The 27,940-nt window shown below is 36.3% G+C and overlaps 1 protein-coding gene across 30 annotated transcripts in view; it reads right to left on the reverse strand.

Moving 5' to 3' along the window:
* Nrg4 (neuregulin 4) overlaps positions 1-27,940 on the reverse strand; it is a 188,931-nt gene that overhangs the window by 152,708 nt on the left and 8,283 nt on the right. For 3 of the 30 annotated variants that reach the window (XM_048793605.1, XM_048793597.1, XM_048793595.1), the window contains exon 5: positions 17,878-17,978. The exons of the other annotated variants lie outside the window; for them this stretch is intronic. The gene's annotated coding sequence lies outside the window, so the exon portion shown is untranslated. The remainder of the gene's footprint in view (positions 1-17,877; positions 17,979-27,940) is intronic. 30 annotated transcript variants of the gene reach the window in all.

Genomic DNA, 27,940 nt, shown 5'->3' on the forward strand with positions numbered 1-27,940 from the left:
AGTAGGGACGAAGAGCATGAGAAGAAGATTAACATTAAACAGAGATGAGAGGTGGGAGGGAAAGGGAGAGAAAAGGGAAATTGCATGGAAATGGAAGGAGACCCTCAGGGTTATACAAAAGAACATACAAGAGGAAATGAGGGGAAAGGGAAAAATAATACAAGGGGGAGAAATGAAGGTCAGTATAGGGGGTAGAGAGAGAAGAGGGGTGGGGAGGGGAGGGGAAGGGGGATAGTAGAGCATAGGAAAGGTAGCAGAACATGACAGTCACTAGTATGGCAATATGTAAATCAATGGATGTGTAATTGATGTGATTCTGCAATCTGTATATGGGCTAAAAATGGGAGTTCATAACCCACTTGAAGCAAAGTGTGAAAGATGATATATCAAGAACTATGTAATGTTTTGAACAACCAACAATAAAAAAAATTAAAAAAAATATAAAAAAATTTTAAAAAGTCAAAAAAAAAAAAAAAAAGACATAGACTGCCAGATTGGATTTTAAAAAAGACCCAACAATAAACTGCCTTCAAGAGACTCATCTCATAGGAAAAGACATGCACAGACTGACATGGACTGTATAAACAAGCAGGGTTTCCATCCTCATATCAAATAAAGTAGACTTCAAGCCGAAGTTAATCAAAAGGGATAAAAAAGGACATTTCATACTGCTTAAGGGAACCACATATCAACAAGATGTAACAATTATAATTATATATGCCCCAAACCATGGAGCATCTACATTCATCAAACAAACTCTTCTCAAGTTCAAAAGTCAAATAAACCACAAAATAATAATTCTGGGTGACTTTGACACATCTCTTTCACCACTGGATAGATCATCCAAACAAGAGCTAAACAAAGAAACTATAGAACTCAATAATACAATCACTAGCTTAGTCTTAACAGACATATATAGGATATTTCATCCATCAACAAATGAATACACTTTCTTCTCAGCAGCACATGGAACCTTCTCTAAAATACACAAAGCCATAAAGCAACTCTTAGTAAATACAAAAAAGTAGAGATACTACCCTGCATTTTATCAGATCATAATGGAATAAAATTAGAAATCAATGATAAAATAAAAAATAGAAGCTACTCCAACACCTGGAGACTAAATAATATACTACTGAATAAACAATGGGTTGCAAAAGACATCAAAGATAAGATTTAAAAATTCTTAGAGATAAATGAGAACACTGATACAACATATAAAAATCTCTGGGACACTATGAAGGCAGTAGTAAAAGGAAGTTCATTGCATAGAGTTCATTCCTTAAAAAAAGATAAAGTCAAAAAATAAATGACCTAACACTACATCTCAAAGCCCTAGAAAAAGAAGAACAAACCAACACCAAAATCAATAGAAGACAGGAAATAATTAAAATCAAAGCTGAAATCAATGAAATAGAAACAATGGGAAAAAATGACAAAACAAAAAGTTGGTTCTTTAAAAAAAATAAATAAAATTGACAGACCCTTAGTCATGCTAACAAACAGAAGGAGAGAGAAAACTCAAATTACTAACATCCATGATGAAAAAGGAAATATCAATATCATAACAGATGCTACAGAAATACAGAAGATAACCAGAAATTATTTTGAAAATTTGCACTCCAATAAAATAGAAAATATTGAAAGCATCAACAAATTTCTAGTCATATGATTTGCCCAAATGGAATCAGGATGATATACACAAGATTAACAGATCTATTTCAAGCAATGAAACAGAAGACACTATTAGAAGCCTACCAACCAAGAAAAGCACAGGACCAGATGGATACACAGCTGAGTTCTATAAGACCTTCAAAGAAGAACTAATTACCAATACTCCTCAAATTATTACATGAAATAGAAAAAGAGGGAACACTTCCAAACTCATTATATGAGGTCAATATCATCTTGATTCCAAAACCAGACAAAGACACAACAAGGAAAGAAAACTTTAGACCAATATCTCTAATGTGCAAAAATTCTGGCAAATCAAATACAAAAAAAATATTAAAAAGATAGTGCACTACAATCAAGTGGTGTTCATCCCAGGGATGCAAAGTTGGTTCAACACTCAGAAATCAATAAATGTAATTCATCACATCAATAGACTTAAAGAAAAGAATCAGATGATTATCTCAATAGATGCAGAAAAAGTGTTTGACAAAATACAGCTCCGCTTCATGTTCAAAACACTAGAAAAACTAGGGATAACAGGAACATATCTTAACACTGTAAAAACTATCTAAGCCCCAGGCTAACATCATTCTAACTGGAGAAAAATTCAAAGCATTCCCTCTAAAAACTGGAACAAGACAGGGATGCCCTCTTTTACCATTTCTATTTAACATAGTTCTTGAAACTCTATCCAGAGCAATTAGAGAGATGAAAGAAATTAAAGGGACATGAATAGGAAAAGAAGAACTCAAACTATCACTATTTGCCAATGACATGATTCTACACCTAGAGGATCCAAAAAATTCCACCAGAAAACTTCTAGAACTAATAAATGAATTCAGCAAAGTAGCATGATATAAAAATCAACACCCATAAATTAAAGGCATTTCTGTACATCAGTGACAAATCCTCTGAAAAAGAAACTAGGACAACTACCTCATTTACAATATCCTCAAAAAAATAAATAAAATACCTGGGAATCAGCTTAATGAAAGTGTAAGACATCTACAATGAAAACTATAGAACATGAAAGAAAAAAATTAAAGAAGACCTAAGAAGATGGAAAAATTTCCCTTGTTCTTGAATAAGTAGAATTAATATTGTCAAAATGACTACCAAAAGCACTATACAGATTTAATGCAATTCCAATCAAAATCCAATGACATTCTTCATAGAAATAGAAAAAGCAGCCATAAAATTCATCTGGAAAAAAAAGAGACCCAGAATAGTTAAAGTAATCCTTAGCAAGAAGAGTGAAGCAGGTGGCATCACTATACCAGATCTTAAACTATACTACAGAGCAATAGTAACAAAAAACAGCATGTTAATGGCAACAAAACAGACTGGTTAAACCAATGGTACAGAATAGAGGACACAAAGACATAAATACAGTTATCTCATATTAGACAAAGGTGCCAAAAACATATCTTAGAGAAAAGACAGCCTCTTCCACAAACAATGCTGGGAAAACTGGAAATCCAGATGCAGCAAAATGAAATTAATTGCCTATCTCTTACTATGCACAAAACTTAACTCAAAGTGGATCAAGGACCTAAGAATTAAACCAGAGACCTTGCTCCTAATAGAAGAAAATGGAGGCCCAAATCTTCATCATGTTGGATTAGGCACTAACTTCCTTAATAAGACTCCTATAGCGCAAGAAATAAAATTAAGGATGAATAAATGGGATGGATTCAAACTAAAAAGCTTCTTCTCAACAAAAGAAACAATCAGTGAGCCTACAGAATGGGAGCAAATTTTTACCACACACACATCAGATAGAGCACTAATCTCTCGTCTCTAGGATATATAAAGAACTCAAATATCATTTTTTTAGGGAGAGAAAGAGAAAGAGAGAGAGAGAGAGAATCTTTTTAATATTTATTTTTTAGTTTCGGCGGACACAACATCTTTATGTGATGCTGAGGATCGAACCCAGCGCCCCACACTTGCCAGGCGAGCGCGCTACCGCTTGAGCCACATCCCCAGACCAAGAACTCAAATATCTTAACATCAAAAAAAATAATAATAATAATAACCCAATCAATAAATGGGCTATAGAATGGAACAGATACCTCTCAGAAGATGATATATAATCAATCAATAAATATATGAAAAAAAGTTCAACATCTCTAGCAATGAGAGAAATGCAAATCAAAACTACTCTTAAGATTTCATCTCATTCCAGTCAGAATGGCAACTATTAAGAACACAAACAACAATAAGTGTTGGTGAGAATGTGGGGGGAAAGGCACACTCATACATTGCTGGTGGGACTGCAAATTGGTGCAGCCAATATGGAAAGCAGTATGGAGATTCCTTGGAAAACTTGGAACCACCATTTGACCCAGCTATCCCTCTCCTCCGTCTATATCCAAAGGACTTAAAAACAGCATACTACAGGGACACAGCCACATCAATGTTTATAGCAGCACAATTCACAATAGCTAAATTGTGGAACCAACCTAGATGCACTTCAGTAGACAAATGGATAAAAAAATGTGGTGTATATATATACACAATGGAATATTACTCAGCATTAAAAGAGAATAAAATCATGGCATTTTCAGATAAATAAATGGAGTTGGAGACTATCATGCTAAGTGAAGTACGCCAATCCCCAAAAACCATTTTTTCAAGTGTGTGTATGTTTTCTCTGATATGTGAATGCTGATACATAATGGGGATATGGAGGGGAGCATGGGAGTAAGGGAGGAACTTTACATAAGGCAAAGGGGAGGGAGTGGTAGGGAGCGGGCATGGGGGTAGGAAAGATGGCGGAATGAAAAAGATATCAATATCCGAAGTATATGTATGAAGACACGAATGGTGTGACACTACTTTGTGTAAAACCAGAGACACAAAAAATTGTGCTATATATACTATGATTTGAAATGCATTCTGCTGTCATGTATAACAAATTAGAATAAATAAATAATTTTTTAAAAAACTTCAAGCAGCGGAAATATTGATCCTCGTTAAGGTGGGTGATAGAGGGATTTCACTAAAATTCAATATTGTCTAGTCAGAGTGTCTGAGAGACTTGCAAATTTGGGTATATTAAACAAAGGAGAAAGAGTACTTTAGAGTCAAACTGATTATAGCTCCAGTAGCTGAGGCAGCACTGGTTCACCATAGAGGGAGGGAAAACATAAGGAGAAACACAGATTTGGCACAGAAAAAGCAGAAATCAGAAAAGAGGCCATAACTTAACTGATCCAATTTAGTTGCACTGTGTACTGGTGCTTGAAAAGTACTCTGCATTTCCCAGCTGGCTACAGAGAGCTAAGGCAGAGCCATCACAAGGTAGTCACACTGCAGCAGCCACTGTGGGAGCTAGGAGATCAGTCACATTGTGCTGGCAGCCATTAGCCAAGTAGGTATGACAATTTCCTTGCCAGCGTACCCCATGTTGCAGTTACATTGAATGTAGGTGACCTTGCTCAAGGACCAGGGCGGATTAGGGTGTTCCCGGTTTAAGATAATCGGGTTTAGGGCGTTCCCAGTTTAGGTTCCAGGTTTAAGGTTTAAGATTATTCCTGCTGGGAATAGGGCGTATCCTGCTGCCTGAGTTCCCCTTGAGTTCTCACGGGATTCAGACAGTATATTTTTGGGAGATAGAAGCCCAGTGGGAGTGGATTTGGGCAGAGAAAGTGATTTGGGCAGAGAACGTGGATTTCCCCAGAATGTGATTGTAGACGGCTGGTGTGAGTTCGGGAATAAAGAGTTGCTGTTTGAATCTACAAGCTGTGTGGTGGCTCGTGATTGTGTGCCCAGCCAGACTGCGGCATTTGTGCCCAGCCAGACTGTGGCAACATTGTCCTGGCAAGTGTCTGCCATGTGGCCTAGGATTTACCTAGCAGAAGGTAGTGAAATGGGCACAAAGAAGATTGTGCCTAGGCAGATTCAAAGCAGAAAAGCAAAGGGGAGGCCAACTGGCTTCTTCTTTGAGTCTGGAAACTTATGTGACCAAATGAATTGGGTGGGGAATCTAAACAGGCAAGTATGAATATACTCAGAGACTAAGTGTTGGAAGATTGTATTCCTTTGCAGCAGAGCATGTGGAAGACTGGATCTTTAGCCCCACTAATAGAATTCTTGAGATGCTTCTGAGATCTAAACTCCCAACAAAGATTGACAACTACCAGGCCCTAGCGGTGTGTTGATCTAATCTCTCCAGAGCAGAAAGCCCCCAATGAAGCTCCTGAGGCCTCAATAGACCTTAGTCCAACCTACTAGAACTCTGTTCATAGAACTCTACAGCAGCTCCACCCTGGGACTGCACTGATCTTGTCTGTGTAGACAAACGTCAACTAACTATACATCCTACTCCATCCTACCTCATATACTTCTACATATCTTCTGCATTCTCTCTGTTCACCTTTTGAAATCATAAACTCTTTTCTGCCTTCCTATAACATTTTATTTTCTCTTAACTGTATTTTTTTTACCATCTTTTAGAACTGGATTATATAATTCCTGCTCCCACAATGAATGCTGATGCAATGATTAGTGCTGTTGATAACACAGTTGACACCTGCTGTTTGCTTTAAAGCCAGATCTAGTTCATGGTTATTATTTTTTACTGTGGACAATTGCTGAACCCACCATTCCTGTTTTTGTTTTTGTTATTTTATTTTTAAGAAATTTTTGTGAGTGTGTGTGTGTGGTAATTAATGTTGTAGATGTCACAGTAGGAATTGGGTATTTATTTTAATGCTACATATTGTTTTAATCAGTTGTTGCTATTGTTTGATTGCCCTATTCTGTGAGGTGCTGAGAGCCTACAGGGACACTACAACACTACAAGTTCACAAAGTTGAGAATCTGTTGTTGAACTAAACTCAACCAAAGACAGCATGCCTTGCTGTACACACAAATTAATGACACTTGATCATCAGCTATACTTTAATACAAAAAATAGAAGAGACAAAAACCAAACTAAGAACCAGGCCCCAAGCAGAAACAGATAGGGGTGGACCCTCCCCCCTGCCCAAGTCCCACCTATGGACATTCACAGGTACAGCAAAACAAGAGAATTAACACAAAGTCTGCAGATACAACACCTATGAGGGGGTCTCAATCCAAATCACACTTTGACAAGTGAAGACTGTGCCCTAAAAAGGCCCACAAATAAGAGCAGAAAAGAAATCCATCTCAATAGATGCATAAAACCAACATATAAATACAAGAAATATGAAAAAACAAGGTAACATGACACTTCCTATGGTTGTAATTCACCAGCAACTAATCCCAAAGATACTGAAGTGGATGAGATATCAAATAATTAATTCAAAAGAATCATTATAAAAATGACCTATGAATTCTAAGAGAAAAGTTAGTATAGGACATGAATGAGAAATTCAATAATAAAGAGACAGAAATATTGAAAAAAAACAAATAGAAATCTTGGAAATGAAAGACACAATAAATCAAATAAAATGTTTAGTTAAAAGTTTCTTTAACAAAGGAACCCATGCTAAATACAGAAACTCAGAGCTAGAAGACAAAATGCCAGCCTTGAGCATTCAGACAGCATTAAGGAAAATAAGTAACCATGATTAGAATATACAAGAATTCTGGGACAACATGGAGACAAAATTTAAGAATCATTTGAATTCAAGAAGTTTGTGATATGCAATCTAAGGGAATTGATAACCTCTTCAGGGAAATAATCATAGAAAAATTTCCAAACCTTGAGAATGAGATGGACATTCAGGTATGGGAGGCATTCAGAACCCCAAACAGACAAGACCAAAAATGAACCTCTCCACAACAAATTATAATTAAAATATGTAACATGCAGGACAAGAATATATTGTTAAAAGCATCAGAGTCACTTTTAATTTCTTAGCACAAACTCTAAATGCCAGAAGGGCTTGGAATGATGTGTTCCAAGTCCTGAAAGAAAATAACTGTCAACCAATATTGCAATATCCACCAAAGCTAGCCTTCAAAATTGAAAAGGAAATAAAAACCTTCCAAGATAATCAGAAACTAAAAGAAATTGTGATAACTAAATGGGCACTCTAGACCTTACTTAATGAAATACTCCACACAGAAGAAATTAAAAACAAACCCCAGAACTCACAATGAACAGATCTCTTTTGAAGAGTAACTAAGTAAATGAGAGACAGAACTAAATTAAACATTATAAATAAATCAAAGTAGCAAGAATTAGTAAACATCTCACTATAATAACATTGAATGCAAATGGTTTCACTTCTCCAATTATAAGACATAGGCTGGCAGAATAGATTTAAAAATAAGGTCCAACTATATGTTGTTTGCAAGAGATGTGCCTTACAGGCAAAAATAGCCATAGGGTGAACATAAAAGGATGGAAATTGATAAACAATGCAAGTGGAATACCAAAACAAGCAGGAGTAGCTACTTTCATATCTGACAAAGCAGACTTCAAACCAAGATTAATCAGAAGAGACAAAAAAAAAGAGATCACTTCATACTGGTAAAGGGAACAATCCAACAAAATAATAAATATTTTTGCCCCAAATGTGGGTGCAACTAATTACATAAAAGAGACACTGCTCAAATTGAAGCCTCAGATAAACCTTGGTACAATACTACTGGGTGATTTCAACACACCTCTCTCACTACTAAATGAGTTTTCTTTTTATTTTGGTTAATTTAGCTCAGGACTTATAAAATAAAGAAACATAAACTTGGCAAAGGCTTTTTGGACCTGAATAATATTATAAATCAAATGGACTTAAAAGATGTCCATAGAATATTTCATCCATGAAAGCTGAATACACTTTCTTCTCAGCAGCTCATGGAACCTTCTCCAAAATAGACACTATTTTAGATCACAAAGTAACTCCTAACAAATTTAGAAAAATTAATAAAACTCCTTGCTTCTTATTAAGTCATAATGATATGAAATTAGATATCAACACAGTAAACCCTAAAGAAACTATATAAACACATGGAGATTAAACAATATACTTTTTTGTGTGGTACTGGAGATTGAACCCAGAGCCTTGTGTATGCTAGTCAAGCACTCTATCAAAGAATATCCCTAGCCTAAAGAATATACTTTAAAATCATGTACTGGTGACAAAAGATATCAAGTGAACATTTTTTAAATTCTTAGAATCAAATGAGAATAGTGATATAATATATCAGAACCTTTGGGACACTATAAAGGCATTTCAAAGAGGAAGAGTTTATAACTTTGACTGCCTACAAAGAAAAAAATCAAAAAAAGATCCCAAGTAAACAACCTAATGATGCAACTCAAGGCCCTTGAAAAAGAACAAACCAATTCCAAAACCAATAGAAGGAAGGAAATAATAATATCAGAGCCAAAATCAATCAAATTCAGAATAAAAAATATAGAGGATCAATGAGATAGAGGTTTTTTAATGCTTTTATTTATTTATTTATTTATTTTTATGTGGTGCTGAGGATCGAACCCAGGGCCTTGCACATGCTAGGCAAGCATTCTACCACTGAGCCACAAACCCAGCCCTGAAATAGAGTTGGTTTTTGAAAAGATAAACAAAATTGATAAGCCCTTAGCTAAATTAACCAAAATAAAAAGAAAACCCAAGTTAATAAAATTAGAGATGAAAAAGGGAAAATCACCAAAGACTTCACAGAAATCCAATGGATCATTAGGAACTATTTTGAAAATTTATACTCCAATAAATTGGAAAACCTAGAAGAAATGGATACATTTCTAGACAAATACATCTGCCAAAATTGAATCAGGAGGACATAGAAAACCTAAACAGACCAATAACTAGCATTGAAATAGAAGTAGTAATAAAAACCCTTCCAACAAAGAAGAGGCCAACACCAGAATTCTCAGCTGAATTTTACCAAACCTTTAAAGAAGAACTAATGCCAATACACCTCAAATTTTTCCATAAAATAGAAGGGGATGGAATACTTCCAAATTCATTCTATGAAGCCAGCATCACATTCATACCAAAACCAGATAAGGACACATGAAGGAAAGAAAACTATAGACCAATATCCCTGATGAACTTAGATGCAAAAATACCTAATAAAATATTAGCAAATCATGTTCAAAACATATTAAGAAGATTGGATACCATGACTAAGTTGGTTTTATTCCAGAGATGCAAGGATAGTCAATAAATGTAATTCATCACATAAACAGAAGAACAAAAATCACTTAGTCATCTCAACAGATGTAGAGAAGGCCTTTGACAAAATGTAGCACCCGTTCATGATAAAACAAACAAACAAACACTGAAGAAACTAGGATTAGAAGAAACCTAAAACAAGATCATAAAGGCTATATATGAAAAACCCAAAGCCAACTTCCTAGTAAATGGAAACAAATTGAAAGCATTTTTTTCAAAATCTGGGACAAGATAAGGATGTCCATTCTCACCAATCCTGTTTAATAGAGTGCTAGAAATCTTAGCCAGATCAGTTAGGCAAGAGAATAAAGAAGACAGATAAAAATAGGAAAGGAAGAATTTAACACTGTTTACAGGTAATATGATCCTATACCTAGAAGATGCAAAGAACTCCACCAAAAGACTGCTAGAGTTAATAAACAAATTTGGCAAAGCAGCAGGGTACAAATAAACATACAAAAATCTCTAGCTTTCCTATATACCAACAACAAATCTGTTGAAAAAGGAATCAGGAATTCCATTTACCATAGCCTCAAAAAAAAAAAAAAAAGCCACACTAAGAATAAACCTAACCAAGGAGGTGAACTATCTTTACAATGAAAACTATAGAGGCAGAACTAACATTATTAACATGGCCATAGTACCAACAGCAGAGTCAATGCAATCCCCATTAAAATACTAATGATGTTCTTCATAGAACTAGAAAAAATAATTCTAAAATTCATTTGGAAGAGCAAAAGACCCAGAACAGCCAAAGAAGCAATGCTGGAGGCATCACAATACCTGATTTCAAATTATACTTCAGAGCTATAGTAACAAAAACAGTATGGTACTAGAATAAAAACAGATACATAGAACAATGACACAGAATAGAAGTCACAAAGACAAACTCACACAAAGTCATCTGATCCTTAACAAAGATGCCTAAAACATACAATAGAGAAAAGACAGCCTTTTTAACAAATGGTTCTGGGAAAATTGGTTCTCCATATGTAGAAGAATAGGAGTAGATATTTATCTCTTACCTGCACAAAAATTAACTCAAAATGCATCTAAGACCCAGGAATTAAACCAAAAACTATGCAACTCCTAAAAGAAAATGTAGGGTCAATAGTCTAGCATATATGCACAGGCAACAACTTTCTCACTAGGACCCCTAAAGCTCAGAAAATAATGCCAAGAGTTCATAAATGGGATAGCATCAAATTAAAAAGCTTCTGCAGAGCACAGGAAATGATTAGGAATGTGAAGAGAGAACATACAGAAGGGGAAAAAAATCTTTGCTAGCTACTCCTGACAGAGGATTAATATCCAGAATATATAAAGAACTCAAAAAAATTCTATATCAAAAAAGATCAAGTAAGAAATGGGCAATTGATGGGGCTGGGGTTGTGGCTCAGCAGGAGAGCACTCGCCTAGCACTCCCCTAGCATTCCCCTAGCACATTTGATCCTCAGCACCACATACAAATAAATAAAGATATTTAAAAAAAATTTTTAAGAAATGGGCAAATGAACTAAAAAGACACTTCTCAAAAGAATAAATACAAATGACAACACATGTACGAAAAAATCTTAAACATCATTAGCAATTAGGGAAATGCAAATCAAAACTATACAAAGATTTCATGTCACACCAGTCAGAGTGGCAGTCATCAAGAATACAAATAATAAATGCTGGAGAGGATATGGAGAAAAAGGAACACTTTTACACTGTTGATGAGATTGTACATTAGTACAATCATAATGGAAATCAGTATGGAGGTTCCTCAGAAAGCTAGGTATGGAACCACCATATGAGCCAGCTATAGAATTCCTTGATATTTATCTTAAAGAAAAATAAATCCTGGCAAGGATGTGGGGGAAAGTGAACCCTTATACACTGTTGGTAGGACTTTAAATTACTTTAGTCATTATGGAAAACAGTATGAGAATTCCCCCAAACAATAAAATAGAACTACCACATGATCCACACTACAGTGGTACCTGTATATCCATGTTTATAGGAGCACAATTCCCAATAGTCAAACTATGGAACCAGCCTAGGTGTCCATCAACAGATGAATGAATGAAGAAAATGTGGTATATTTACAAGGGAGTTCTATTCATCCATAAATAAAATTTAAATTATGTCATTTGCAAGAAAATGAATGGAACTAGGAAACACTATGTTAAGAGAAATAAGTCGAACTCAGAAGGTTAAGGGTTGAATGTTCTCTCTACTATGCAGAAGCTACAGAAGAAAAGGAAAAGAGAGATAAGAGCAAATCTCATGAAAATCAAAGGCAGATCAGTGGAAGAAAGGGTCCAAGGAATGGGAGATGAGGAGTGAGGAGGGAAGTGCTGGGGAGTTAGCTTGGTCAAATTGCTTTGTTATATTGTATGTATGTATGTATGGATACCTAATAATAAATGCCATCATTTGTACAAGTGTAATGTAAGAGTAAAATAAAAAATGTGGGAAAAAAATCTAAAAAGTAAAAAGACTGGAAATGAGGTCCAAGGAGTGGGAGATGGGGAATGAGGAGGGAAGTGGTGGGAGTTATTTTGGTCAAATTGCTTTGTTATATTTTATATTGTATGCATGTATGAATACCTAGCAACAAATGCCATCATATTTACAACTATAATGTACCAGTAAAAAAAAATGTGGGAAAAAATCTAAAAAGTAAAAAGGACTGGAAATGAGGTGTAGTGGATAAGTGCCCAGGTTTCAATCCCTGGTATAAAAAAAAAAAGTACAAATGACCAATAAGCATATGAAAAAATGTTTAGTTAGCAGGGAAATGCAGACTAAAACTACAATGAGATTCCATCTCACCCCAGTCAGAATGACTATTATAGAAAACAAAGAAAAATAAATCCTGGCAAGGATGTGGGGGAAAGTGAACCCTTATACACTGTTGGTAGGACTTTAAATTACTTTAGTCATTATGGAAAACAGTATGAGAATTCCCCCAAACAATAAAATAGAACTACCACATGATCCAGCTATACCACTCCCAGGTGTACATCAAAGGAAATAAATATTGAACAATTTCAAAGGAATGAAATTATACAGAATTATTTCTCTGACCACAATGACATTAAACTAGAAATAAAGGGTCGATAAAGAAACTTAAAAATAGATATTAGAACACTCTAATTGTGAAAATATGTTTTAAAAACTTATGATTAAAAAAAGCAGCATTTAGGGGGATATTTACAGACTTAGAAGTATGTACAGGGATAGGTTAAAGTCTTACAAATAACTGAACATTCAATTCAGAATAACAAGATTATATCTTCCAAGTGTCCATAGAATAAAAATTCCTCCTCTTAGAATGCTATAAAAAAACATTCTTTAGGAAATGAAGGTAAAAATAATGATACTTTAAAACAAAACCTGAGAAAATTTTTGACTAATAGATCCACACTGAAGAAAAAAAAGAAAAGAAATTACTTCAATATTTACTGAAAATCTCCAGTTAACACATTTAATGTTGAAATGTTGAAAGTATTTTCCCTAAGATTATAAACAAGGCAAAGATGTTCAATTTCACTAGTTCTAGTCACCAATATACTAGAGGTCTTAACCAGCACATTAGGAACATAAAATAAAACATTAAAAATTGGAAAGAAAGTAAAATTATAGTCACAGATAGAAGAATTATGTATGGAATATCCAAAAGAACCTATGCCAGCTAGAGACCTTTACTTTGCCTTAACCTCCTACCTCACATCTTATACAAAAATTAATTTATGATGCAGCACAGACCTAAATGTGAAAGTTAAATTTATAAAGCTTCTGGAAGAAAACTTTAGGAAATATCTTCACAATTTTGGATAAAGATTTCTTAGGACCCAAACAGCATTAACCATTAAAGAAAAATTATATCAAGACATCATCAAAATTTTAAATTTGGGCTGAGAATATAGCTCAGTTGGTAGAGTGCTTGCCTTACATGCACAAGGCCCTGCGTTCAATCTCTAGCACACACACACACACACACACAAAAAGAAATTAAATTTCTCCTCAAAGATGTGATTCAAAAAGTAAAGGCTAGCCACAAATATGAACAAAAATATTCATAGCACATATATCTAACAAAGAACTCACGTAGAAAATATATAAAGACTTCTTTAGCCAATCCCCAAAAAAACAAATACCGAATGTTTTCTCTGATATAAGGAGATTGATCCATAGTGGGGTAGGGAAGGGGAGCCAAGGAGGAATAGATGAACTCTAGATAGGGCAGAGAGGCGGGAGGGGAAGAGAGGGGGCAGGGGGACATCATCAAAATCATTTCTAAATGATGGTGGAATGTGATGAACATCATTATCCAACGTACATGTATGAAGATACGAATTGGTGTGAATATATTTTATATACAACCAGAAATATGAAAAATTGTGCTCTATATGTGTAATATGAATTGTAATGCATTCCACTGTCATATATAATAAAAAATCAATAAAAAAGAAAAAAAGGAAGAAAAAATAAAAGTGAGGCTGGGTTTTTTTAAATAAAAAAAGTCATTTCATAAATGTGTCAAAATGTTAAGTGATACATTTAATTTATAAAATTGTAAGTATTATATAAAACATTTTGTAAAAATGCCAAGTTGTTTACCTGTATTTTAAAACTTTCCTATATAGAATACCTGTATATTGCTTTAGTAATTTATAACATATATACATTTATATGTGTACATAAATAAACATTATGGGTAAATAAAGAAAATATATAGACTTCTTATAGAAAGATTTTGACACTTCACAAAAGAAGTGTCACAAAAAGCCAATTAACATAAGAAAAGATACTCAATGTCAGAGAAATGCAAATGAAAACCACAATAAGATACCACTGGCACATCCCCAGAATGGCCAAAATCAAAAAGATTGACAACATCAAATGTTAGTGAGAATGCAGAACAAATGGAGCTCTTATTTATTACTGGTGGGAATGTTAAGTGGTACAACCACATTTGCAATTTCTCTGGAGTTACAAGTGTCTTTTTGTATGCTAATGATATAACTAGTGGTTGGAGGCCTCTAGATATTTTCAGGATGAGGCTGGTCCAACTATGTGATTAGGGAGTTGGTACTTTAATCTCTACTCCCAGACTTTCAGGGAGGGGAAAAGAACTAGAGATTTAGTTCAAATCACAAACACTCATGATTTAATTTTAATCATGTCTATGTAATGGAACCTAAAAAAAAAATCTAAACAACAGAGTTTGGAGAATTTCTAAGTTGGTGAACACCTGTAAGTGCTAGGAGAGAATGGCATGCCCAGGAAATGCATGGAAGCTCTGTGCTCCTTCCGTGGTATCTTACGCCATGCATATCTTCCATTTGGCTGTTCCTGTATTATGCATTTTTATAATAAACCAGTAATCATAAGTAAACTATTTTCCTAAGTTCTATGAGCTATTCTAACAAATTATCAAACCCAAAGGGAAGGTCATAGCAACTCCCAATTTATAGTCAAGCAATCATTAAGTGCAGTAGAGGTCTGACTTTCAATTGGCACCTAAGGGACAGTACTGTGGTGTCAAAACCTTAATCCATGGGATCTGTGCTAACTCTGGGTAGTTAGTGTCAGAGAATTGAATTGTAGTCCACTCAGATGGTATCTGTAGGAAACTGGAAAACTGTTTGGTGTAGAAAATCCACATATTTAATGTCAGAAGTAAAAATTAATGCAACTGGAGCCCTAGGCCAGAAGGCCTAGACCTGAATTTAGGGACTCCGAACAAATCAGATCCAGCCAATTGCCCCAGAAACCAAATGGAAACAGTAATGATGAAAGACAGAAAGTGAATTTATTCAATATAGTTATGGGAGGAAGACAAGGGGGACCAACCATCCTCAGCCTGTCTGGGGACTAACATGAGTTACAAGTTTAAATAGTGCGCAGAACAAAACGGGACAGGGATGGGGCAAGAAGCATGCATAATCAAGCAGTCTTGGTCAAACTGTGGTCAAATTAGTCAGATGGGATCTGGTACATAATCTTGTCATATGATATCTATATGAAGGATATGGAAAATCCCTGGGAAGAAGGGAAACATTAATCCTTTTTCAGTGACAATGGACCCTGGAGGAAGAAGATAAGTAGTGAATGCTGGGCTTGAGACTTCATCCTTTCCCAGCAAAAATGGGTTTCAGACTTTTATAATTTCCTGACTGGCATGTTCTGCTGAAGTCTCCAATGAGTAAGTAACCCTCATTGTAATTTACTATAAAATACAGACCCCTCTTATAACTAGTGGCCATTTTCTACCCTGAAAATGAGCCCCTCCAATGCTTGACTGATTGACTTCGCGGCTTAATAAAAGGAATCACTGGATCTGTTGAGGTCCGCTCCCATCTTGGTTATTTGTGCTTTCATTATCCATCAGACATTTTTTTTAATCTAATTTACTTCAGAGAAGAAGGACTCAGAGCAAAGGAGACAGATGCAAAATGGAGGCAGTGATGCCAAGCTACTATCTTGCTTTTAGTTATTCAATGGGCATCTGTGGGTCCAGGTGAAGAGCCAGTACCCTTAGCAAAAGCAGCCCCTAAGTCCTAGATACATTGTGGGTGTACAGAATACATTTTATTCTTTCACTACACATGTCAAAATTGATTGAGCTCTACTCTTAAGATCTGTGTACTTTGCAGTATATAAATTATTCTTGAACCAAAATACTGTTAACATTAAGAAAGGAGCAGATTCATCAAGAAATTTCCAACTGATGAGTTTAAAACACAATATATTATAAAGAAGCAACTAAGTACGACCTCCCACTACAGTAGCAACAGAGCCCAAAGTATCATGAGAACCCCTCATGACTCTATCCCATCTCTGTAACTAAAAGGGACCTAGTGAATGGGAACGAGCCACTCTAGCCTCTCTTCATCAAAAGGGAAGCCAGATACAAAAGCTTTTTTTTCAATGGTTGCTTATCATATCATGTGGACCTTTCTATTTTTCACTTCCTAAGAGTTTTCTAAAAACAAGACTCTTCTATGATATAAAATACAGAAAACATTTCCAAGTTATATACATAAACTAATCTTATCAGAGCAGAAGTTGGTATGGTTTATTGTTAACTCCATGTCCACAGGATCTAGCAACTAAATATTTTATATGATCTAAGTTATAAGGTTCTCAGATAATTTTTATACTTCAAGGATTTTAACTATATTATTATAGAAAAGAAAAAATGGAATGAGGAACAGCAGAAGGGTCACATACTATTTCCATAAAGATAAAACATTAATAAGTCATTTCATCAAGGTCTTAAAATTTTCTTGTTGAGTCAGAGGAAAAGATCTTACAAAATATCTAAAAAGAGGTAATGGGTCTTAAATTTTCTCCTTCAAAGCTCATTACCATATCTACTTTTCTTATATTATTGTTTTATGAAACTACTGTGGTACAATACATAGTCACACAGAAGAGAAGAATTAAATTTTAATGCACTCTAGAATTTTTTGCCTTGTGTACACTGCAGCTTAATACATTTGATTGGATTTTGCTTTATAATTTTAAGAATGCCTCTTTTTTTCTTTGAATTGCTTTCAAAAAGGAATGATTAAAAACCACCAATATTTGGATTTTAAAATAACAAGCTATTATTTTTGGCAGAGCAATGCAATAAGTTAAAGTTCACTCTAAGTCCTTTATACAGTGGTTGAGATTTGACAGTTTGTACCCCAGGGGCAGAGGATGGGGGAGTTATAACATCCATTCAATCTCTCACTCAGATGTTAACATTTATAATATTAAAACATTAGTAGTTTTTGCCACCTTGACTCAGGTGTGTCAGGAAAGGAAAACAAAACTATTACGTATGAAGGCAGCAAGAAAAATCACAGTAAAGATCACACATCTCAACACTCAAATATTTCTTATGCATTTAGATCTAGTAATAATTTGCAGTACCATGCCCCTTCAGATTATTTTTTAAAGCTTTCAATTTTAGGCTTCAATCTAAATGAACAAAATCTTTGGAGTAAAATATTTTTCTAGGAAAATTTAGATCACAACTTGTCTATGTGTGAATAAGCAGCAGCAACAACAATAAAAAACCTACCTTTCCTTGAAGGCCAAATATGATTTTTCTATAAATTGCATCCAAAGAAAGATGTCTGTTTTCCTTAGCCTCAGATTTCTCTCTGGTTGGTGTTCAAGCATCTTTTTAAGATATAAAACACGGGCCACATGACTATTACCACTAAATAATTTTTAGAAGGGCAAAAATAGAAAAGCAAAATCTTGAACCCCCATAGAGTTAAGTCAACAACTGGAAAAAATTATTTTCTGAAACGATGAAAACATTTTAAAGGACCAACTGTAAGGAAAAGTACATATTCTGATATAAAACATTTAGAGTAAAATATCACTTTGGAAGTAATAAACATTTACCAGCAGTTGATAATGCAGAACTAAAAGATTACTCTATACAAATACCATGACTTTATATTAAACCTATTCTACTAGACTTGGCAATTTCTTTCTGAAGATTTTTATGTGGCTGTAAACATTTTTAGCATTTCATACAATTCAATATGGGAAACCAAATTTCAGATGGTGTTCCCTAATTATATTAAAAGTGCAAGGCTGAGCTATGCCAACAATCTATTCCAAAAAGTAAAAATGTAGACTGGGCCACATATTAAGAAGATGCCTGTTGCTATGGTTTGATTGTAGTTTGTTATCCATGTGTGGGAAGCCTGGTCCTGGATGGCAGTGTAGGGAAATGGTGTGAAACCTTTAAAAGGTAAAGCCTACCTCCTGTTACTGTGGCAGTAAAAGAATCTCTGGAAACTGATAAAGATAAAGGCATCCACAGTCATGATGGAAGAGACCTACATGACAATGTTTCAGCATGGGGCTCATCCAGTTCCACAAGAAGCTGGTACAAAAGATGCAAAGGAAGACTTGGCAGTCAAAGTGACTGAGGAAGATTTTGTTTGTATCTTCTGGGATCCTTCTTTTAGCAAGGAAAAACATTGTAGCAAATACCTCAATTGCCATTTGTTACTATGTACTTCCTTGAAAAAGCAGTGAAAGGGCAGGAGTAATTAACTTTTGGACAAGAGTGCAGTTCTTGGTTTGTTAAGATCTATTACTTTTTATATTCGTTTATAGTAGCAGAACAATCTTTCAAGATTGCTTTAATTAGTGTGCAATGTTGATTTTTTTTTAAGAGACATGCTTTTCCTTAGGATTTCATGTGTACCTATTGATTGTAGTACACATTTTAGCAAATCCAAGGGAATTTGTGTACTAAAACTAGCAGATACCTAACTGTAGCTTATGTGTTCAATCAAAATGAGAAGGCCACAATGTTGTAAGGGGACAAATAGATGAGAATGTGAAGTTAAGAGAATCATTCTATAAAATGAGCCCCCATTCTGACTCCCCACATGCTTTCTTAGCCAAAAAGCAATGTGCCCACAGCCCTGTCTGGCCTGAGGGAACAGGAAATGTCACATTCCTCAACAAACTGAGGCAGTGACAGAAGGCCTGGCCCTGTAGGTAATGAATGAACGATGGGGGTTGAGAAGATGAGAGCTGGTTATCAAAGAAAAGACAATGGGTAGCTAACAGCTAACCTCCAAATCCATCTCACTTCCCTGTTCAACCTCCAGGGTTCATACTTCCAATGTAAGCCATTATCCCTAGTGCTGCTCCTTCTTGCCCTTAGGCAAGTACATGGAGAAGAGAAGGTAGGAGGGGGATTCTTGGATCTATAAGAGACAAGACCACCCCCTTCCATAAGTACTCAGCTTTGGGCCCCACTTCTCTCTGGAAAAGTCTGCATCTCTGACCCTCTCTTAAATAAAACTTGCTTTCTATGCTTGCCTTGGCATTTCTTGAGTGTTTAATCTTTAACACTGGGGGAATGACCAGTTAAGTATCAATGATATAATAGCATTCTATTGCTCTGTCCAGATACAACTTGTCAGTTTTTTTCCTCCAGATATATCTTCTGTTTCACTTAATGTTTACTTTTAGTTCCTTGTTTAGTTTTATAAAAATTGGCTTAATTACTTGAACAATTTGTCTGTTTTATATAAAGTTAGCACTTTAAGATTTCTTTAGAGATGAAAAAAACATTTAAATAGAAGAAAAAATCATCCAAAAATGGACATTATATCAGTCCAGGTATTTACACTGAGTTTTAATATTTGCTTTGTGTGTTAATCCTCATTAAAAAAAATAAAACAAAAAATGGTGAAGCTGAGTGCAAGGTCCTTAGGTCATAGTGAGAGCTGTCCTCAGAAGGAATTAAGGTAGCTCTAATGGGAACTCTAGGCTGTCCTAAGAGTATGTTGTTACAAGAGCAAATCCAGCCCCTGAATGAACCTCTGGCTTCCTATTTTAAAACATGATTTTTGTCCCACACATCTCTGGCCCTTAGGATGCCATCAGCTATCAGGTACTTACTTACCAGAGGTTAAAAAGTAGAACTGCCTAATCTTGGACTTTGAACCTCCAAAATTACAACCTAAATAAACTTATATAAAGTTAGCCTGCCTCAGGTATTTCATTATAATAATGAAAATGAACTAAAATATTTATCAATAGTAATACTTCAATAATGCAATTTTAACATGCCAATCAGCATATTATAAAACTTAAAAAAATCTTTCCCTTACTTCATATAACCCATCGTTTGCTAATAAGCCATCATGATTAAAAAGAAAAACCATCCCCATATTGTAGCATAAAAAAGAGATCTTTAGGGTTTGGGGTTGTAGCTTAGTGGTAAAGTGCTTACCTAGCACATGTGAGGCACTGGGTTTGATCCTCAGCACCACAAGAAAATAATTAAATAAATAAAATAAAGGTATTGTGTCCATCTACAACTGAAAGTTAAAAAGAGAGATATCTTTTTAATATATCAGTTTAGAATTCTTTGGATTGTAACAGAATCCAGTTGACAATACCTTAAGCAAATATGAACTAATTTCTCTCATAAGGCAAGAAAACTTGAGCAATTGCTAAGGTTGGTTTACTGAAAAACCAGCCTCTACCTCAGAGCAAAGCCTGTCCAAGGAAGGGGGCGTGACCCTTGTCCTTTGAAAGACCCACAGAGCACTCCTAGGCACATTCCCATCCAGCTAAGTTGTTTATCTACAAATAACAGGAGAGATCTGCTGTGACAGGTATCCCTGACTTTAGTCAGGCTAGGTGGGGATCCATAGCAACTCCCTAGCAGCCACCAATCAGCATGAGATAGGGAAATACCTGGGATGCCAGATGACCCTCCCAGTAGTTATTGGCTTAAACCAATCAGTTCAAACGAATCCCCCTCTTGTAGTAACCAGTCACCCCTACCCAACTTGTTCCTGCCAGTGAATGTGCTAATCATGTTTTAGAGTTGTTGTTTGATTTTCCCACGGTGCGTGATGATTTGCTAAGAGATGTATGATACATGTGAAGTCCCTGCCTTCCCCAAAGAGTGTATAAAACTGCTGCAAACCCTGGGCTTGGGGCCTCTCAGCGTTGCCAGTTGCCATGTGTGTGCGGAGGACTGAGCTAGCTCGCAATAAACACCTCTTTGCTGCTTACATGGATCTTGGTCTCTGGTGGTCTTTTGGGGGTCCCGAATTCGAGCATAACATTACTAATCATTGAGGTCAACAATATTGCCAATATTTTTTTCTCCATCCTCCTATTAACTTTTTGCACTCATGATTATTGCTTAATGGTTCCAAAATGGTCACAGAAGCTTCAAGCACCATGTCTGTTATGGTTTGGATGTGAGAGGTCCCCCAAAAGCTCCTGTGTTAATGCAGAAATATTTGGAGGCGAAATGATTGGATTGTGAGAGCTGCAGCTAAATCAATTCATTCTAATTTGAATGGAATAACAGATGTGGTAACTAGACAGGTGGGGTGACTGAAGGAGGTGGGCCACTGGGGGCACACCCTGGAAAAGTTCATCTTCCCTACAGTTCCTTCCCCCCTCCTCTGCTTCCTGGCTACTATCATGAACATAAGAGTTTCCCTCTGTCAAGCCCTTCCACCATGATGTGCTGACTCGCCTTTGGCCCAGAACAAGGAACTTGGTTGGCCATAGACTAAATCGTGAGCCAAAATAAACTTTCCTTCCTCTAATTTGTTCTTATCCAGTGTTTTGGTCACGGGATGCAAAGTAAAGTAACACAAAAAATTAGTACCAAGAGTGGGGTTGTTGCTGTGAGAAACCTGACCATGTGGTTCAGAAGTCTTTGGAACTAGTTTGGGGGAGAAATCTGAAAAAGTCTGGGGATGCAGGCTGGAGAAGTCTTCGAATGTCGTAAGTGGAGTTAATCAGCTATTTTGGTAGGAATTCAGAAGACCAGAATGACAATAGGAATGCAGACTGTGTACATAAAGTTTCAGAAGAAAATGGGTGTTCAGTTGGGAATTGGAGTAGAGGCTACTCATGTTACATTCTAGCAAAGAACTTGCCTACATTTTGCCCATGACTTTGTGTGAGGCTGACTTTAATCTGGTGGAGGAAATTTCAAGACAGCACAGCAGTTAGTGGCATGAATTTTGCTGACAGATTTTTAGCTAGGTTTACTTAAGAATCAAGGGGGGGGGGTGGTAACAGAGCCGGAGGATATTAAATACTTGCAGTTTGACCAGAAAACTGCAAGTAAAACTGGGGCCAAGGAAGTTGTGGTGGTTAAAGAAATTATAGCTGCTAAAGAGATGGTAAATTCTTTGTGTGGAGACAATAGGAAAGATGACTTTGGGGCATCTCAGGAATTTGAAAGACCATACCCATTGCAGGTTCAAGGATGTAGAAGGGAAAATTCCTTTGAGAAAAGATCATGGGGTCACCCTGCTCACACAGGTGACCTAGGAAGTTGTTTTACAATGTTCAGTTACACAGGCGCTCAGAAGTTGCTGCAACTTCAAGGGGACCAGATATTATATGAGTAGTCTTCAGACCTTGGCATTATCTATGTGATGCTTGTTTTGCAGGAATGCAGGATGCTGGAGTTAAGGGGTCAGGGAGGCTTCCATATTTCAAAGGTCTGGGAGGCTAAGCAAAGTGTATCAGGGTGGTAATTCCTGTGCTGCCCAAGAGGATGATGCATAAAGCTATAATGATGAAGCCAAAGCTGGAATGGAGACCTCAGGAATTAAGAGATGCCAGTAATGTGGACTGTCTGCCAAGCGAAGATGCCAGCTAGGGAGAGAACCCATACATGCTGCAACCAACAAGGCCAAAGGGTTGGAGCTGCTCAAGCCTCTGGAGAGAATGTCTCACTACCATGTGTCCTAGCCATTATAAGACTTTTATTTGACATTATATAAGACATTATAAGATTTGTTTATTTGCTGACTTGATTTCAGTCTTGTTTTGGTCCCATCCCTCTTTCTATGCCCCTATTCCTCCCTTTAGGAATGGGAATGTTTACTCTGTGCCACTGTATATTGGAGAGAGAGCGAGAGAGAGAGAGAGAGAGAGAGAGAGAGAGAGAGAGATTTTATGCATACATGTGTGTGTGTGTGTGTGTGTGTGTGTAACTTGATTTTGATTTTATAGGGGTTCATAGCCAGGAGTTTGCCTTGAGTCTCAGAGACTCTGAACTTGGACTTTGGAGCAATGTTGGAACTGATTAGACTATGGAACTCTTGGAGATGAACTAAATGCATTTTGCATTGTAAGATGGACATGAATTTGGGGGGGCCAGGGATGGAATGTTATGGTTTGTATGTGAGTTATACCCCCAAAAGCTCCTGTGTTAATGCAGGAATATTTGGAGGCAAAATGATTGGTTTGTGAGAGCTATAACCTAATCAGTTCATCCTAGTTTGAATGGACTATTGAGATGGTAACTGTAGGTAGGCAGGTGTGACTGAAGGAGGCAGACCACTGGGGGCATGCCCTGGAAGGGTTCATCTTCCCTGCAGCCCCTTCCTCCCTGCTCTGCTTCCCGGCTGCCTTGAACTAAAGAGCTTCCCTCTGGCAAGCCCTTCCACCATGATGTAGTGCCTCACCAGAGCAAGGAACTTGGTCGACCTTAGACTAAATCTCTGGAACCATTAGCCAAAATAAACTTTCCCTCTCTATGTTGTTCTCATCAGGTATTTTGGTCACAGTAAAGCAAAACTAACACAACATCTAAGGTCAAAGCAAGCAAAAGGGGTTACCTCAGCCCTATCTGACCCTTTTTTCCACAAAGAAAGGAAAGCCTTCTGTGAGGTCCTCCAGCAGACTTATGGGCTAGAATTGCATAATATGGCCATTGTAGGAGTAAGAAATGTTAGAAAATCAAATACTTTTTCTAAATTTTTATGGTAGAGGTAAGGAACAGGCATTAGATTGGCCAACAAAAATTATCTGCTATAGTCCTCAAACCTATATACATACATACTTCTTCCTATATGTTCATTTGAAAGCATTTGCCAAGCTTCCACAGAACTTCGAGTTTACTGGAATCTCAACAAATATCGTGCATGAAACAGAATATATCCATTGCCTCTTGAAGAAAGACAACTTTATGTCATCCAGTTACTATATCTAGCTTTGGTGATTTTCTGTCTGGTCTATCAAGCCCAAATATGACGTCATTTATCTGCCTATCTATACAGCTAAAAGTCATCTTTTTCTTAATTTCTCCTTTCCCATATAAATAATGATGAAAAAGAAAGAACAGAGATACCTCAATAAAAATTCCCATTCAGAAAAAGGGGATAATGGGAAGCACACAATGGTCAATGGTCCACAATCCATATCATATCTCACTAGACAGAAATCACAGACTTCCTGGCAGGCAATAAAGCAAATTCTTTGATTACACAATATAGTAGTTTCTAATCTGAGTCTGAGAATCTTGTCATTAAGCTCTGCAACCTTATCTAAGACAGATTTTAAAATGGATACCTTTCCTACAGCTCCACAGCTTCTGTAGGCTACTTTGCATTGGTTTCATTAGGGAGGTAAGGATGAGAATTGCTTGAAGGTTAAAATAAAACCTTGTAAGGGCTAGGGGTGTAGTTCAGTGGTAGAGTGTTAGTCTAGCCTGTGTGAGGTCCTGGGTTTGATCTCCAGCACCACGGAAATAAGGAAGGAAGGAAGGAAGGAAGGAAGGAAGGAAGGAAGAAAAAGATCAAACTAATTGCTAGCTTTGTTTCACAGTTCTCTCAAAAACATATCCAACTTCTGTTTTATTTGCTTCAGATCAATTCCTTGTATGAATACTGCAACCCGCCCCCTACTCAAATATTCCAAATAATCTTTGGGCCTAGACGCTATCTCTTAGCTGTTGACTCTGAACTTTTATAATAGACTTGAGGCAATTCCAACAATAGCCAAAATTCCAAATTATGGGGCTCATTGTCAATTTAGAGGAGGAGCTAAAATCAGAGTGCCTCTAAAGCAAAACTATGTTTTACCCACACCCTCTCTTTCATGCTGAGCACTCATTTGAGTTACACCCTCCTGCAGGATTCTACCAAAGTCACAAGAGATAACCAACACCTGACAATATTCCAAATTTTTCCTCTCATTTCTCCTAATGCTATTAGTCTCAATTTGCACAAAGTCAGCCATCCATAGAATAGCAGACACAGGTTAACCAAATGTTTTGCTATCAAATAACAAGGGCTACAGCTTTCCTCTTCTTACCTTTTCCTATAAGTCCAGAAGTTCAACAATGTCCCTGACTCTTTCAATTTTTCTCCTACAAAGCCCTCACCTTGTGGGAATCACATTTGCAGCCTCATGCTTGTCATTTCATGGTTGTATTATGATGGCTGCTACAGTTCCAGGCTTCACATTTGCATTTAAGACATGAAGAAAGGGAAAATTGGATAATACTAGCCACTAAAGGCCCCTTTTGGCAGGAAAGCCAAAGACCTCCCTGAACTCTGCAGATTCTCCCTTCACAATCACTGGCAAAGGGAAATGGGGTTCTCGTGACTGGTTTCAACTAGTATGGGCTTTTTTTCTGGGCACACTGCTGCCCTATGAAAATACAGGTAAGCAATGGAGAATGGGTATTAGAGAAACTACCAAGATTATCTGCCACACATAGATATTTATAGTTTTAAGCAAATAACGGCTATTTGGTGAAATTTTAGACACTATAACAAAAGTGGAGGGGAAAGGACTCAGGTGGTGTTATAGAAATACATTTTAGGGAAAGAGATCCCCAATTAAGCAAACTAATCCTATTTAGAATCTATCGCTGAAATGAGTGCCCTTTGGGACTTCTGCTTTGCACAGATTCTTCCCTTCCTTCAATTCTGAACCCACATATTCTCTAAAATACCCATGTTTATTAACAACTGTTTCTATGGCAGCAGAGCCCCTGGTGGTGGGGCCCAGATGTGGAGGCTATTTTTATAAGTTAAAGACTGACAGCACATGCCAATAGCAGCTATTATTGATGAAATCCTTGAAGAATTTCTCAAATAGATAAATATTGTAGAAAAACAAAACATATTCAAAGTGCCTGTTGTTTACTAAGAAACATCTTGATTTTGATTTGGTTTCTCATCTAGGTCATCCAGAAGAAAATATACTGATCATCCTGGTACATGGTTTATGTAACTGTTTTATCTCATTGTAAATTAATTAATTTGTACTCTGGCATTATGCATTAGGTGCATCATGTTGTAGGAGTAATTTTATCCTCTCTGGGACCCTACTGACCAGTTTGAGTTTTCAGGACCACAAGACTGAGGATAAGATCTTTGTAAGTTTACTATGGTTGTACCACTTGATGTGCTCTTTTGAATAATAGCAGCTAGCCTACCCTAGACAACAGCCCTTCATATCACTGAGTATCACTGAATTTTTGTAGAATGTTTATAGAAGCAATAAATCTCGTTCCTTGTAGCAACACACGAAAGCCACTTTTGTGTACATTATTCCAACTATAAATATGCTCAAGTTACCAAGCATTCAAAGTATAATTCTTGGCAAGCAACCCTATCCTCAACTCATACTTTTTATCTGTTAAAAAAGGTATGGGGTTAGCATTGTGGCTCAGTGGTAGAGCACTTGCCTAGCATGTATAAGGCACTGGATTTGATTCTCAGCACCATATATAAATAAATAAATTAAGTTCCATCAACAACTAAAAACAACTAAATATATATATAATTTTTTAAAAGGTATGTAGTATACAGGATCCAACATCTGGGGTCTAAAGACAGAGGCTTGATAAGAGTGCAAATCCCACTCCATAACAGGTGTGACTCTGGGCCTAGTTTCCTCATCTATATATGAAGGCAGAAAGAGGAACAGAGTAATAGTAAAATTAATAGCACATGAATGCTTAATACTTTAAGCATTCCTATTTGAAAATCCATAATTCTCAAAAGTTGAAACTTCTTGGGTGTCATGTCAGCACTCAAATTTTGGATATTGGATCTTGGAGCATTTCAGGTTTTGAATTTTCAAATTATGGATGCTCAACCAGTAAATCTAGATAAATATTCCAAAGTCTGAAAAACTCCAAAATCTGAAAAACATTCCTGATAAGGGATGCTCAACCTACACCTATTTCAAAAGGATATATGAGTATAAAAAGAATTTGTGTATGCAAATGCCTGGAACTTAAGAAGGGCTCAATGAGTGTCAACCATCATCACTACTCCTAATTAGAAAACCTAAATTGTGAATGGCTATATTTTATGTAATATAAAAATGACTTGATAATAAAGATTAACTTTTTATGAAAACTATGAAATAAAAATTTCCCCAAATTAATAATTCATCAAAAATCACAGTACCAAAGTTATTTGGTAAGTGATTCATAAACTCATTTAAACTACTACCACTTGACAATAGGAAACTTTCCACTCTTTACTGCCAGAAATAGTCTTGAATTATGCATGTTTCCTACAAAATGCTGCAGCTCTGTACAACAATGGCAAAAAGGGGGATATTATATTTCTTCCCACCCCCATTATCCCCTTACAGTGTTGTCTCTTACCCTGATCTTCCTAGAGGTTTCCTATGTCCTCAAAGCCTAGAAACTCTGACTACAATCAATAAAAAGCCCAATAGGATGTATCTCTGAATACTGCCCTATGAAATAAGGCAGCTAATCACCTCGAGACTTTTCACATGCGTGTGCCCTTCTCAGGCCTAAATTACCATTTCTTCACCCCGCTCCACTTTGTCCTTAGATA

The sequence above is a fragment of the Marmota marmota genome, unplaced genomic scaffold, assembly GCF_001458135.2.
Source record: "Marmota marmota marmota unplaced genomic scaffold, marMar, whole genome shotgun sequence".
Lineage (NCBI taxonomy): Eukaryota > Metazoa > Chordata > Mammalia > Rodentia > Sciuridae > Marmota > Marmota marmota.